At 34.2% G+C, this 15,334-nt stretch overlaps 1 protein-coding gene across 2 annotated transcripts in view; it reads right to left on the bottom strand.

Annotated features, from left to right (window-relative positions):
- LOC114326854 (transcription factor SOX-13) overlaps positions 1 to 15,334 on the bottom strand; it is a 576,610-nt gene that overhangs the window by 98,694 nt on the left and 462,582 nt on the right. The window lies entirely within an intron of this gene.

Below are 15,334 nucleotides of genomic sequence, written 5' to 3'. Positions count from 1 at the left end.
CAACAAATTGCACTCGATCTCTAAAATTAATATAGAATTTTAGAGCTCTTGTGCAATTACTACTGATAATTTATAAGTAGTAGATAAGTTATTTTTGATCAATTTTTATTATGGAATGACACATGTTGTCTAACTAATATAGAAAGAATAGTCAAATATCGAAAACCGAGTCTGCTCAAGGACGAAAAATATGCACAACGCCAAGGGATGACCAATATTTAAGACTTAAATCTTCGCGAAATCGCGCATTTACAGCTCCCAATGTCAAAAATGAATTACTGAGCACAAGACAAGTTCATGTAAGTGTCAACAATGACGAGAAGACTTACCGTGGTTGGTTTAAACCTAAAACGGCCAGCCAGAGTCCCACGGCACAAAACTCAACGGTTGCAATTTGCAAGAGCCCATGTTAACTGAAACGAACATCAATGTGAAAGAGTTCTTTTCACAAATGAAACAAGGATACAATTATGGAAGCCAGATGGACGTGACCGGGTATACAGAAGGGATGGTAATATTGTACACAATGTTAGCAACGGCGGTTCCATTATGCTATAGTGTGGCATTAGTTGGGAGAGTAGTACGGAGATCAATGAGGTAAATATTCGAATGAATGCTGACTGGTACATACGCAACATCATCGAAGAGCATGTTTTTCCTTATGCCGGCTTAATTGGGTATGATCACTTTTTGTGATAATTCATTATAATGCCCGTGCAGATGCCGCAGGAGCAGTCATACAATATCTTAAAGATGTTGGGATTGAGGCTCTAGACTGGCCACCAATGAGTCCTGAGCAAATCCCAGACAACATGTACGGAATGTCCTGAAACGACGTATACAAGCAAGAAATCTAGCTCCAAACTCGATTGCAGAAGTAAGAATTGTTGCATAGGAGGAATGGAAGCATTCATAGAAGGATCCAGGCTATCACTAGAGCTAGAGGAGAAAATACACAAGAGGAAACACTAAAAAAAGCGAAATATGGAATTCATCTCGCATTTGGCGGGATCGACAATAGGAACCTTCATTTCGGACGGCCACTGATTTCTGAGCCAATGCCACGCACCTTCTTATTCTCACAACAATTTATCGAAGCACAAAATCCTAAAATCCTTTCGATATTCTAAATATAAACAAGTAATTGGACTTCGTAAGTCCTAGGTTTTCACCCAAAGTGACCGAGAGTAGAACCGGAAGTCGATATTTGAACTCTTTGTGTAACTTTGTGTCAATTGATATAGCTACGATATCATTAATTTTGAGTCATTTTTACTAAACTTTCTGTTATAATTGTTTAAACGGAAATGACAAAACCGGAACGAAAGATTCAAGCTTGACTTTTAAATACGCCTCGATTGATATGTCACATGTACCATTTCTGTGACTATAATATGGCACTTCCGGTTAGAACTTTTTAACGGGAAATGATATAAAAACCAAAAGTATAGGTAGAGACATTTGTTCTCAACTTTTTAAGCGCTCTTTAGTACTATCCTTGGGCTATAAGCTTTGATTCCATACCTCATTTATCATTCTATCTGTATTAATAACGGAGGAGTTATATTCGCGGACAGACGGACAGTCATGAAACAGGAAGTATATATTTGTTCTCGTCTTGATAAGGCGCGTCGAATAATACATCGCTTGTACTATTCCGGCGACTTTAAAACAGTACTTCCGGTTGCAGTTCCAAAACCGGAAGTCCTAGTTCAAATTTATCACCTTTAGTACCATCCTTGGGTTATAAGCTTTGGATATATACTAGGGCGATCCGATAAGTACTTAGCATTCAAAAGAAAAACGAAAATTTTGGAGAAGTGACGATGTATTTCTGAACGTACTCTCCTTTTAGCCCGATTCACTTGACCCAACTATGCTCCACCTTCTTTAAGACTGTCTGAAGAATACCTTTTCTCGAGGTCTGCAAAGTAGGTAGCTGCAAAGTAGTGATGAACTCCTTATTTGACTTAAATTTCTACTCCTTACTACTTTCTACTTTTTTATTTGACCTAAATTTCTACTCGGCGAGTGACTTTTTCAAGTTTGGAAACAAAAAGAAATCGTATAGGCTCAAATCTGCAGAATACGTTGGATGGAACAGCGGTTTGTAGCAAAATTCGAACAATTTGGCCATGACGATGGCGGAGGTGTGAGCCGTAACGTTGTCTTGGTTTAAGAGTATTTTTTTCTTCCCCAATTATTGTTACTGTTTTTTCTGAAATTCGTCATCGAATCGCGAATCGGGCTAATAATGCCGCATAGTAAAGCCCTGTGATCGTTTTGCCCTTTTCCAGGAAGTAAATATAGATCACACCTTGTGGTTTCATAGATTTTGAGAAGGCCTTCGATAAAGTCAGACACCAAAATCTGTATGAAATCCTAAGAAGCAAAAACATCGACAGTCGCGGCATTAACATCATATCCAGGTTATACTGGGGACAAACAGCAAAAATCAAGGTTGATAATGAGTTAACCGAAGAAATTGAGATTCGTCGAGGTGTGCGTCAGGGTTGTGTGCTTTCTCCACTACTATTCAATATATATAGCGAAACAATATGTCAGGAAGCGCTCCTAGAGCAAAACATTGGTATGAACATTAACGGAGAGTTAATTAACAATATACGATACGCTGATGACACGCTAATAGTAACAGATAACCTAGCAAATTTACAGTATTTGATGGAAAACATAAACACTCTTACCAATAAGTATGGTCTAAAACTGAACATCAAAAAGACTAAATTCATGATTGTTACAAAGAAGCTATACACCAATATGAATTTAACCATAAATAATCAGCCAGTTGAAAGAGTTACGTTCTACAAATATTTAGGGGTTTGTTTCACTCATACTAATGACCAGACAAGAGAAATCAAGAGGCGAATTGAGATAGCGAGACAATCGTTTGTCAAAATGAAAAAGTTCCTATGCAGCCGGGACATAAATATAAACTTAAGAACGAGAATGTTAAGGTGCTATGTTTTCTGCGTTCTGCTGTACGGCGTGGAAGCTTGGACTCTGAAAAAGATAAACATCAAAACATTGGGGCATTCGAGATGTGGTGTTACAGAAAAATGTGGAAAATACCATGGACAGAAAGAGTAACAAATCAAGATGTTTTGCTGAAGATGGGGAAGGAATGCAAAGTCATAAAAACCATACAAACGAAAAAACTGGAGTATCTAGGCCACATAATGAGAGAAAAAAAAGTACTCACTGCTTAGACTCATAATCCAAGGAAAAATCTCGGGAAAGAGAAATGTGGGACGTAGGAGGACTTCCTGGTTGCGAAATTTAAGGGAGTGGTATGGGTGCAGTTCAATACAGTTGTTCAGAGCTGCAGCCAGCAAAGTTAAGATTGCTGTGATGGTAGCCAACCTCCGATAGGAGACGGTACTGCAAGAAGAAGACACCTTGTGAATCCCAGAATATGGGAATCCCCAAACAACACACACGCGATCAAAACAAAACTGAGACCGATTTGGCTGATATTTTGACATAGGCCGTCTACAAGAATGTATTACCCGATGGTAGATTTCTCTTGCGACAGTGGCGCCATCGGGCGGATAGGCTTAGTTCTTATCGGACCACCCCCGTAATTATCCTCCGTCATTATATACCCAGTATAAAGAAGGAGAAGTTGTGTTTACGGACGGACGGACAGACGGACGTGGATAATTTAACATTTTCACATTTTTTCAAAATTGGGAATATTGTTTTACCTTCTGGGTTTCATTCTATAGGGAGAAGTGTTTATTTTATGTCTTATTATCGCTTTCGTTCAATTTCTACGTTTGATATTATTCAAAAGTTTGTCCCTTTGTCGTTGTTTTATTTTTTTCACCCACTTAGAAATTTCCAATTCAGATTTAGATTACCATCCGTGTTTTAAATTTAATTTTAATCTGTTGCTCTTATTGTTTATGTCTCCACTGAACGCACTTTGCATAGGTACTTATTTTGCTTCTATTATATCGATGTATGGTAGTAATTTAAATTTTTGACTCGCACGCAAAGTGCCCTTTTACAAGCCGCTAGTGCCTTATCTCCTTTTATTTTGTTTTATTTTTCTAGGCACACGTGTCTATACATACACTGTCACATGTTGGGCGTGTCAAGTCATTTATTGTCCAAAAGAACAAATAATCATCTTTATTGTTTCACATACAGCTGAGGTTTATTTTTAACAGTTCTACTACAAATATTGAACAATATTAATATTAATATTCTTTACAATATTAATATTCTTTTAACTTCTGAGTTTCATTCTATAGGGTGAAGAAGTGTTTGTTTTATGTTTTGTTATCGCTTTCGTTCAATTTCTACGTTTGATATTACATATTCAAAAGTTTGTCCGTTTGTCGTTCTTTTATTTTTTTCACCCAGTTAGAAATTTCCAATTCAGATTTAAATTACCATCTGTGTTTTAAATTTAATTTTAATCTGTTGCTCTTATTGTGTATGTCTCCACTGAACGCACTTTGCATAGGTAGGTACTTAATTTGCTTCTATTATATCGATGTATGGTAAGTAGTTTAAATTTTTGATTCGCACGCAAAGTGCCCTTTTACAAGCCGCTAGTGCCTTATCTCCTTTTATTTTGTTTTATTTTTCTAAGCACACGTGTCTATACATACACTGTCACATGTTGGGCGTGTCAAGTCATTTATTGTCCAAAAGAACAAATCATCTTTCTTGTTTCACATACAGCTGAGGTTTATTTTTAACAGTTCTACTAAAAATATTGAATTCTTTAAAGTTTTCTTAGGCTGAGTGGCAGGTGTAGAGTATCTACCTCCACCTAATTTTACACAATTAACCGAAATAAATGTCAAAAATAATTAACAAGAGAGTTGAAGACATAACAAGCTATAAAACAAACAGGCGACAGAAAGAATTTTGGCAGTACATATTTACAAAAAACTCTAAATTAACAACGATTTTGAAGTTGTAAAGTAGTGTCCTATAAATTTATCTATAGCGTTTTTGATTTTTTTCATTGATTTTTCTGCATATCTAGACTACACAAACTCAATTGTCATTTATACCTATTTCTTTCTGACAAATGTCATTTATATTTCTTTTATTGCATTTACTTTTGCATATTTATGTATTATTGAGTAGTTCTGTCGCTGGTTCTCCATATTTTCCTTCTTTACGACAGAGGTATAACCAGCATAATGATCCTAAGGGGGGAGTTACAACTACTGAATGGTCTCTGGGGATATGCAATAATAATGGTTTTAAGCGTATAGAGCTCAAAGTATGTACAACCAAATGGGGGGAGTTACAACCCCCAAAACCACCCCCTGGTTACGCCTATGCTTTACGATCTTTTTGCCAACACCACTGGACACAAACGCTACCAAACTAAAAATATCACGACGGCCTAAAAATATATTTTTAAGAAGAGAACAATGGTCATACCAATAAAAGAGAATATAGTATATTCATTCACTACTTTGGGAAAAGATAAAAACGACGAACTTATAATGGGAAAAACTAAATAAGAAAAAGGAAATAATAAGAAATCATGTATATGAATCAATTTTCAAACGTTATACGTCGTATTCTGTTTAAACTGGACCACCTTAAAAATTCTCTCTTGCGTTTTCACGTACTATACACCTACTATTCAGCCTATTCTTGGGTTTCTTCTTTTGCTCCTGACTTATACGTGAATTTGTACAGATATTCTTTTTACTGACATTCTTTGGCATTTTTCAGATATCCTATTCGTTTTTTTGTCCTATCCTCAAAGAGCATAAAGTATCCTCATATTTCTTTAACTTCCTTCTAATAAAACTTGAATTAAAAATATTGTGCTGATAACCTCCAAATATTATTTTTTTTTATTGCAGGCATAGTTTAGGGACATTCACTAAACAATCATTGGACCAGAAGACATGCATATGGCTGCCAATAACAAGAAATATAGAAACTCATTGTTCTTGTATTCTTTGTGTCCTTTTACAGGGCGAAGAAAACAAAATTGGTATACATGTGTTATTTAATAACAATAGCTTGGTTCGGATTGCAATGTAAATGTGTATAGAAACTTGTTGGAATATTTTCTTTACTTCGTGATAAATTCGGCATTCATAAATGGAGTTTATAACTCTTTCTCTCAATACCGAATAAACCAATTTGTAGAAATTAAAAAATATTTTCTTATTTTTGTTTGTTTTGTTTGCGCATTTGTTTTGTGCATTTAGCATAAAATTAACATTTGTCAAACCAAACGCCAATAAAAGAAATATAAAAGAAATCCTTCTCACATGTAAATGTTTTTTCTATATTAATGTAGAAGATAATAAATTTGTTAATAAATCGTCTCTGATTATAGCTTTCGCATTTGCATGTAAATTTCACTAAAATTAGAACAAACTCTACAAATTTGCTTATTAATTAAGGGGACAGTTAATTAATTATAGTTCTGTCTTTTTATCGCCTATTATAAATATTTATACATATATTATGGTCGTAGTAATATTTACAAATATTTCTTAAATTATGGGCATTTAACTTGTGGGCAATTTTAGTTGATAAAACATATCTCCACAGATATTTTGGATTATTTTGTTTCTGATTTAATATTTCAAATTTTGTTGTGTTTTTTATTTCCGTATAAATTGTGCTAAAATCTCAGTTAGCCAGTAATTATCATAGTCAATTTGCAGGCTAAACCTATACAGCAAGACATGTTTGGCTAATAGCTGGTACTTCTTTTATCTATTTCGCTCTAGCAGTTGCACCGGGCAACAGATGGTTTAAAGTGCATGAACATTTTTCGTGTAGGAATATGCCTTAGCAACCTTCAAAATTTGGAAGTTTCATTTGGTATTTTGTCATTGGTGAAATCAGTTTTGTACACTCATTTATAAAATAAGATTACCGCCCCAGAAAACTTAAAATACAATACAGCATAAAATGGAAATAAACTGTGTCATTTCAAAACTGTGCTACCAATCATTTTGAACGTATTATAATTAAAAAAGTAACTTACAATATATTACATGTTGATGTGTACGCAACGATAGATTACCTGAAACAATAAAAAATCAGTTATAAGACACAAAATAACATATCCAAACCAAAATATAAAAATATAATTAATATACATATGTTTTTTTAAAATTCTGTACTGATAAGTAAAAAGGTCTTAAGTCAAAAATATCTATTTCGAAGTTTTTTAGTAAAAAATAATAGAAATCGACTAATTTTCAGTTCTATTTTAAAATTAACTATTAAATTCAGCTAAGCGTTCAATTCAATTCAATCGGTTTTTGTCGATGTTTTAACGTACTAAAAAACTTGGTCAAAATCGAGGTTTTTGACTTGAAGACTCTTTTACTTACTTAAGGTTGTTGGTTATTTGATCAATATAAATTAAGGACTAGCTCAATGAGAGGTCTGTCCAAGTGGTAAAACCTAAGGACCTGAAAACATTAGCAAGCATACCGCAAGGATTCGTACTAGGGCCAAAGCTTTGGAACGTTTTATATAATGAAATGCTATAAATCGACTAAGGAGCGGATACCAAAGATACAGCATACGCATGCAGAAGATCTAGCTCTACTCATTCAATGTAACACCAACTTGGAGCTAGAAGTGTTAGTCAACAGAAACTACAGAAAAGTCAACAGACGGATGGTAAAACAAGATCTAGAGTTGGCATCAGAAAAAATGGACATTCTGACCTTGAAAGGTCCTAGAGTCCTATACAAAGCTGACTTTTTAATATTTAAAAGGTAGTACAAAGATAGAGCCTATGTATTGTGCTAAATATCTGGGCATCCAACTCAAAAAGGGTCTAAGATTTACAAAGCACCTGATGAAATTAGTTCATGTACCAGAAGAGAAGAACCGCGGCATTAATAAAAATTATGCTAAACATCGACTGTCTAAGTGCCTTCAAAAGAAGAATGTACCTTCAGGTCGTACATTTTATAATTTCAGGTTGTTACAACAGAAAAAAATCCGAAGTAAGCTCACATATGCTCCAAATAGGTTCAGAAGGTTTTTGAACTAAAGAGAACGGAAGAACCTAATGTCAAGGCGAAGTCGATCGAAGTGCAGCGAGTACCAGAATGTAGACAGGTACTTCATGCGCTTCGCCTCGGCCTACTTCCATTCTGTGGCGATTTTTGCGACCGAGTCAAAGAAATCGAAGTCGGTATAGACCTGCGTGAATGTGTTCCTCGCGAAGTTGAACGAGTGTGTAGTGACAGTGACGGGTACTTCGGACTTCGCTCAACTTTCCCGAAGTAACTTCGCGAGAGTGTGGAGCTTGCTTTAGAGCGATATCAACGAACAATTTTAAATTTGATACAAGAAGCGATGCAGAACAAAGAATCCTATGATGTTACTGTCACTACTGACACTACGTTTTTGGTTTTAAGAAAAATTTTTGTCCAAAACAGTTTTGTATGTATTTGATTATCAATATGGAATTACTTGTTTAAATTTCCTTTTTTCTTCACTCAAATGATACAAGTAGACAAATAAGATAATAAAAGATAGAATTTTAGTCTACATATCAAGGGTTTCCTTGAGTATAGAACGGGGTTCTTTGAGCTGGTTAAAAATAAGATATTGTGTATACTTAGAAACACATAATACATAGTGTCATCCGTAATTTTATTGGATATTACTTAATTTTCGATGTGTGCTGTCTTTTTGCGCCAAAGATAAAAAAATAATAATGAAAACCTCTAATCACCACTGAAAGTACATATCCACATATCGATGTATTTACAATACATACTCTTTGACAGTGACCGTGTTTACATTTTGGATCCAGCCCTTCTAAAGATTAGCATCGATTTTAATAACATTGGGTTGGCTCATTTGCTTTAGCTTTGTCGGCGCTACTAATACTGTCTTCATCTTTGTGCAGTTATTCATGTTGTTTTAGGACTAACAGGGGTTGCTCTCGAGGGGGAGGAGAAACCAAAATGCAAACAAAACGTTTGCAAATATTAAAAAGTTCAAATATAACGTGGTCATCGGCGGTTTTGTATTGACGTTTCTTTGTTAAGGTCTTATTATAAATATTCACTGGCATAATTAAGGGGTTCGAACCTTAATGAAGGCGACTATTAAAGTATTCTCTTGATATTTTTCGTTTATTTTATTCAATTATATGGATTAATCCAGATTAATTGTAAAATGGAAAAAAAATATTGAACTATGAATTCGTGCTTTAATTAGTTTCTGTTTGGATTAATAAAATACAATACAATACATTACTCATATTCCTAATAAAGCCATGCTGACTTACTGAAAAAGTCTAAATGTCTAAACTATTTGAAAAACTTCCTCATACATCCTCTTTTTTAAAGAACGGTTTTGGGTTATCAGGAAACAATGATCAAACAGTGGTTTTATTATGGCAATAGTTTCCCTGGTTACTTTCCTTGGGAGTTGATCGTGGTCAATGGAATTCTTATTTTCGAGCCTTTTCACTACATACTTTATTTCAGACACACTTTTATATCAAATAGAAGGAGTTTTTTAATTTTCTAACCTTCTAATCTTAAGGTGCTGTCTTCTTTCGAAGATTGGCGAACATCATCTATTTGTATTCTGTTTACCGCTGCTCTAAAAAACTGGTTAGACGACTTTCTTAGATAAATCGGTTAAACCACTCTCTGAGATTGCACAGTGATGACATTCGTCGCCTTCCAAAAAACTTTCCCAGTGTGATATTCTGCAGAAGCTGGTATTTTGTTCCTTTTATCACGTGACCAAGGTATTGTGGTTTTCGTATGTTTACTTCATTATTTAATTCAAAAATGTTCTAACAATTATTTCATATTCGGGGGATTATCACAAATGTCAGAAACTGTCTTGACTAAATGTCTTTTAAATTTATCTGCCATAGCTGTTGACTCACCCTGTATACTCAAGTTGCTAACCTTTGATTGATGTTTGGAGTTGACAAAATTCCATATAGTTTTGGAGACGTTTTCGTAGTTCTACAGCCTCAGCCTGAAGAGCATTGATTTGGCACTATATTAAAGGTATACAGTGGCTACGCGTGACTTTTCAAAAGTGTTACCAAAACAAGATGCAAAAAATCTTATTTAAAAAAATGAAGATATGGCTAAATGTATATATAGCTTCAATAATATCATTTTGTATATCACTTGAATCTCTCGAAAAAACAGTTGATGTTTCTAGATGTTGGCAAAATTTTTGATCTTTTTTCCCTGTAATTGTCTCGATTGTCAGAGTCGTCGCCCTCAAAATGACCACGAAACGCTAATTCTTGTTTGGCCAAAAAACATACGGTATCTATTATAAGTGTGCTAAGGATATACCTATCTATTTTTTTTAACAAACTGATTATGTTTAGCAATATTTGCTTTAAAAGTTTGGTTAAGAGAACTTATTATTCTTGTTTTGCCAAACTGAATAAAATTGGGTATACATCCTACATGTAGGTAACGGAGACATTTCATGTCTCCTTTTTAAAACTCTAAAACGTGAACCTGGTCCACCCATTTTTTTGTAGAAACCAGAAGACATGGCCATTGCTATTTTTCTTGCAACCACATAACCAAGGATTTTCACTGTACCAACTAAATTTAAAATATCGAACTACTTTTTTTGATTTCTTTTTTAAATTGTTTAAAATAGGTCTTTCATTTTCAATAATCTCATTTCTTTCTTCAAAATTATAAAAGGAGAATTACTTTTCAAGTAGTTGATCGATTACGCAGCGACACTCATCCATGGTTAACTGCACGCACACTTTTTATAGATACTGTAACCAAATTTCAATCTGGTAACACGAATACTAATACACAGCGTCGTCAGAGCCATCGTGCCTGCAAAATTTTCAGAGACGATCCAGTCCTGACCGATACAAAGATCCTACCATCGTTACCACTCACGAATGTGGTAACAACGTATTATAATAACGTGCAACCGATTTTACATAAACTCGCTGATATTTTTGTGCGTCTAGTTGGCTATTTACTGAATTAGGTAGATACTATTAACAAATATTTCTATTTTTAAAAAATATAATAAATGGACTTATTTCATAGTAGTCATAAAATATTTATTTGCAAGATTTTTAACTGTTGCCAATGGTAACAGTGGTTTCATGGACGCTTCGCTAGTGAAGGTATATCATATATTTGTTATCGTAGTGATTCAAAAATTCAGTTCTAAGTCTTGAACTTAGACATAATTTATTGATATGTAGTTTCTCTGATAAATATAATTTCTCGATATTTTCTTCTCGAGAATTTCTTTCTTTGAACTGAGGCAATTGAAATGTGTTGATGTTCAAAATTGAGTTAGAATTTTACTTTCATATTATTTTGATTTGCCTTAGTCAGTGATCTGACGTATTGGTTTAAAAATTTAATGGTACTTAAGAGATCTCTTAATAGACAAATGATCATCTCCAAGCAATAAAAGTCCTGGTAGAAAAGTTTGTGAAATACAACTGAACCCTAGACTTGGTATTTGTTGATTCTAATAAGGCATTTGATTCGGTGTAATTAACCAACAATAGCAGCACTGGAACAATGTAGACTGGATTATAACTACAAAAGGCTAATAAGATAATATTTATAACAATAATAATAGTTATATATTATATTATATACGATAATGCCACCACAACTGTGAAACATTTCGACACGACAGGTAAAATTAAAGTCAACAAAGGAGTTCGACAGGGGGACACAATTTCGCCTAAACTTTTCACAGCTGTCCTTGAATACGCAATGAAATCATTGTCCTGGGATCATAGAGGCATTAATATTGATGAAAAGGTTAGCAGAAAATCTAAGAGTTATCCAAATGGCCATGCTACCAATTACAAGGAGAGACAAAATACGAAATAATACCATCAGGCAAGGAACAAGAATCAAAGATATAGTAAAACAAGTAGCAAAATAGAAATGGAGGTGGGCAGATCATGTGTCAAGAACACCGAACGACAGGTGGACTAGCACTAGAAGATTATTGGAATGGCGACCGTGGGCAGACAAACGAAGCAGAGGTCGACCACCAACGCGCCGGAGTGACGATATAAAAAAATTTCCGTGAACTGGATGATAGTAGCTCAAGACAGGAAGACATGGAGAAATATATAGAAGGCCTATGTTCAGTACTGGACAATAACGGCTAGATGATAATGATAACACAATGTAGTATATAGTATACAGTACCGTTAGTACTACAGTACTTTGATGATTACAGAAGTTAAGATTATGCTTAGAATTAATAAAAAGACGAAACGGTTATTTTTCATAATGTTCCTTACTGTTTTTTAATACCTGAAATTAATCTAAAAACGATTAAAAGAAAACTATTATTAGCGACAGCTAATCGATATTTCCCACCTCGAATCGTGTCTCCAACAGCATTAAGACTGAACAAAGCTTAAAATGGCTTCCATTTTCCTGTCAGCGCATTTCGCCTCAAACCAACCAAACATCAGGTTAATAATGGTTAATCTGAGCGAACTCCCCGGCCTCCCTGAAGCAGCCGCAGCGAGAGAAGTTAATTACCCAGAACCGTGGTTGGCTCATGTCTCTATATCGGTTCATAAATCATAATTCATATTCCGGGGGTGCGGAACACAATGCTCTCTTTGCTCTATTCACGGCTGTGACGCCTCGCTTTAGTGCCGACCCGGGCTCGCTCTATACAGCCAGGCGTGAAGTTGACTTAGGGAAACAACGAATGATTTTCATTGTGGCGGAACAAGCAGATTAAAGCGCCCACGGATTTTCACGTAATAGCTTAATTGTCGTCGAGGAAATTGTACACAAAGAGGTTATGTTGTTCAACAAATTGATTACAAAATCTCTTGATAAATAAAATGATTTATCAATTATAGTACAGTTTAACAAAAAATTAATAAATGTTATTGTTTTTCTCTGTATCCATGTACAAGTTTGTGCATTTTTGATGCCACAAATTTTATATTTTCCAGTTACGTTTTTTATTCAATTCAAAAATTCTACAAAATTTTCAGACTGTTTAAAAAAGTGTTAGTGCCCCGAGGTAAACATGTGAGACATAAATAAGCATGTGATTTTACCAGAGCTAAAATGCAACAAAGCACGCTTGAAACTAGAAACATAACAACACCTAAATTAAAATTAAACAATTTTAACACAACATTCATTCACAGAATAATTAGGGCACAATCGATGGTCTGTATTATTGTGTTTCAATTTATCAATCAAAGATAGAATAAAAATTTTTATTTTTTTTAATATAACGTGGGCACATAAATTTGATACACCCTGAATATTGATTTGTAAATATTTATTAGAAGTTAGCTTTCAACGCAAGGTGGTTTCTCCTTAATGAATTTTTCCATGACGAATATTAAAAACATTTTTGTAAATAAAAGTGAAGTGAAAGTTATTTAGGATTATTATTTTAAACCGATTGTTTATTACGGGAAAGATAGAAGCCATAGGTAATTAGTTCTTAGAAAATTAAGGTAAAGAAAGTTTGGAATTTTAAATCTTTTGTTTAACCCCGAGTAAATTTTGTAGAATTTCCCGAAAAGTAATTATTATGATGGTAGGAATAATTTTGAAAATATGAGTGGGTTTTCGAATGTAAAAAAGAATGGGAGAAGAAGAAATGTCTCCGATTGGTTTGGCAATTTGGAATGGGAAGGAGAGAAGGTTGAATTTTCAGACGTTTTGGAAAGAGGAATTATTGTGTTACCGGCATTCGAGAAGAGCAGTCAAAAGTTTTCGTGAGTAGTTCAGAAGCAAGTACTAGTGGTTGTTTTTGATAGTGAGAGTAGCTGAAAGTGGAACGGGAGACAAATCAAATCGAGAAGAAATACCTCTTTGATTCTGTGAAGTCCAAGAGAGTAAGTTACAAGAATTATCGTTATTAAAATTATTTGTGACACCAAGTAAAAAAGATACTTGGGTCTCAGGATATTATTGTTGAGAGAAAGAGAGGAGAGAGTTTTGGAGTTTATTGAACGAGTACTGGCAAAAAGAGGCCTGGCTTGTGTTTTGGAGAAATAGTTGCTGGTATCCTGCTGGATTGTTTGCTGAGAACGGGCTTTGATTGGTAGCCTAACATAATCAACAAGGAGGAGCTGTTTGGGTCAAGAGGAGACATCATTGTGTGTGAATCAAAAAGGTCAGTCAATAACCTATTTGATAGATTTTCTTTATAATCAGAAGTTAAAATTTTTACGTAAAAGCATATGCATTTAAGATTCAACATTTCAAAAATTTAATGGGAAGTATAAGTAATTTGCGAATACCAAATTTGTTTGTTTAGCTTGTTTTTTTATTAAGGGTATCAAGAACAAAGCGATCAATATTTGTTTGAATTAGATTAATTTATATGGTCAAAGTTTCTTTTTGACAGTTATGCCCACAGGATTTAATTGATAAATTTATAGAGCATTGCTTTTGATAATAAAGGTATTTGTATGTGTTTATTTATGATTTTTCTATTTATTTCCTTTTCCTATTTTATCCCGATAAGGATCAACTAAGAGATACTGAAGCCACGAGAAAGGATAAGTATAACCTAAGAGAATTTAATTAAATTTTTTTTGACAAAAGGCACCCTGAGATTTTTTCTTAATATTTTTAAGTATGATTTGCGTTAATTAAATAATTGATCAAATAAATAGTAATTAATATAAAACTAATAGAAAGCAGATCATAACAGTATATTACTTGTAGAAGAATAAATAAGATGCAAGCAGTGGAATATTCTGAGAAATTTAAATGATAAGCTATGAAAGCAGTCTAAGTGGTAAGTCAACGGGAAACAGTCTAGAGAAGTATATCTTTGAACGCACTGACAGCTTCAAAGATTTTGGCTCGCTATTGACTACTAACAACAAAACAAGCAAAAACGGTTAAACCTACTATGGAATCCAAAAACAATCCCACTCAAGAAAAATCCAAGGAAGAATTGAAACTTCTAAGAAATTATATATAAGACACTGCTGAGGCCGGTCCGTAGATAAGGGGAATGGACTCTAACGCAGAAGGATGAAAGACTTGGAATATATCAACTGTTTAATGAACCAAACGTCCTAACGTTCATTAAAATACAGCGACTTTAATTGGAGGACCACATAATACGAATGGCAGACAACACAATTGCTAAAAAGCTAATTACAGAAGAAGAGAATAAAAATCAGAAGATGACAACAGGTCGCCAAAAACCAAACAGAAAGGTGATGCAACTTAGAGCAGGTCAGAATCCACAAAAGATTGTCGAGCCACAGATGATTGTCTGTAAATTTGATGCAATGTTATTTAAAAACAGGGATTTAGAAGATGTACAAAAATACAAAATA

The sequence above is a fragment of the Diabrotica virgifera genome, chromosome 5, assembly GCF_917563875.1.
Source record: "Diabrotica virgifera virgifera chromosome 5, PGI_DIABVI_V3a".
Taxonomy (NCBI): Eukaryota; Metazoa; Arthropoda; class Insecta; order Coleoptera; family Chrysomelidae; genus Diabrotica; species Diabrotica virgifera.
The sequence above is the reverse complement of the archived record's forward strand: the minus strand, read 5'-3'. Positions and strand labels throughout refer to the sequence as shown.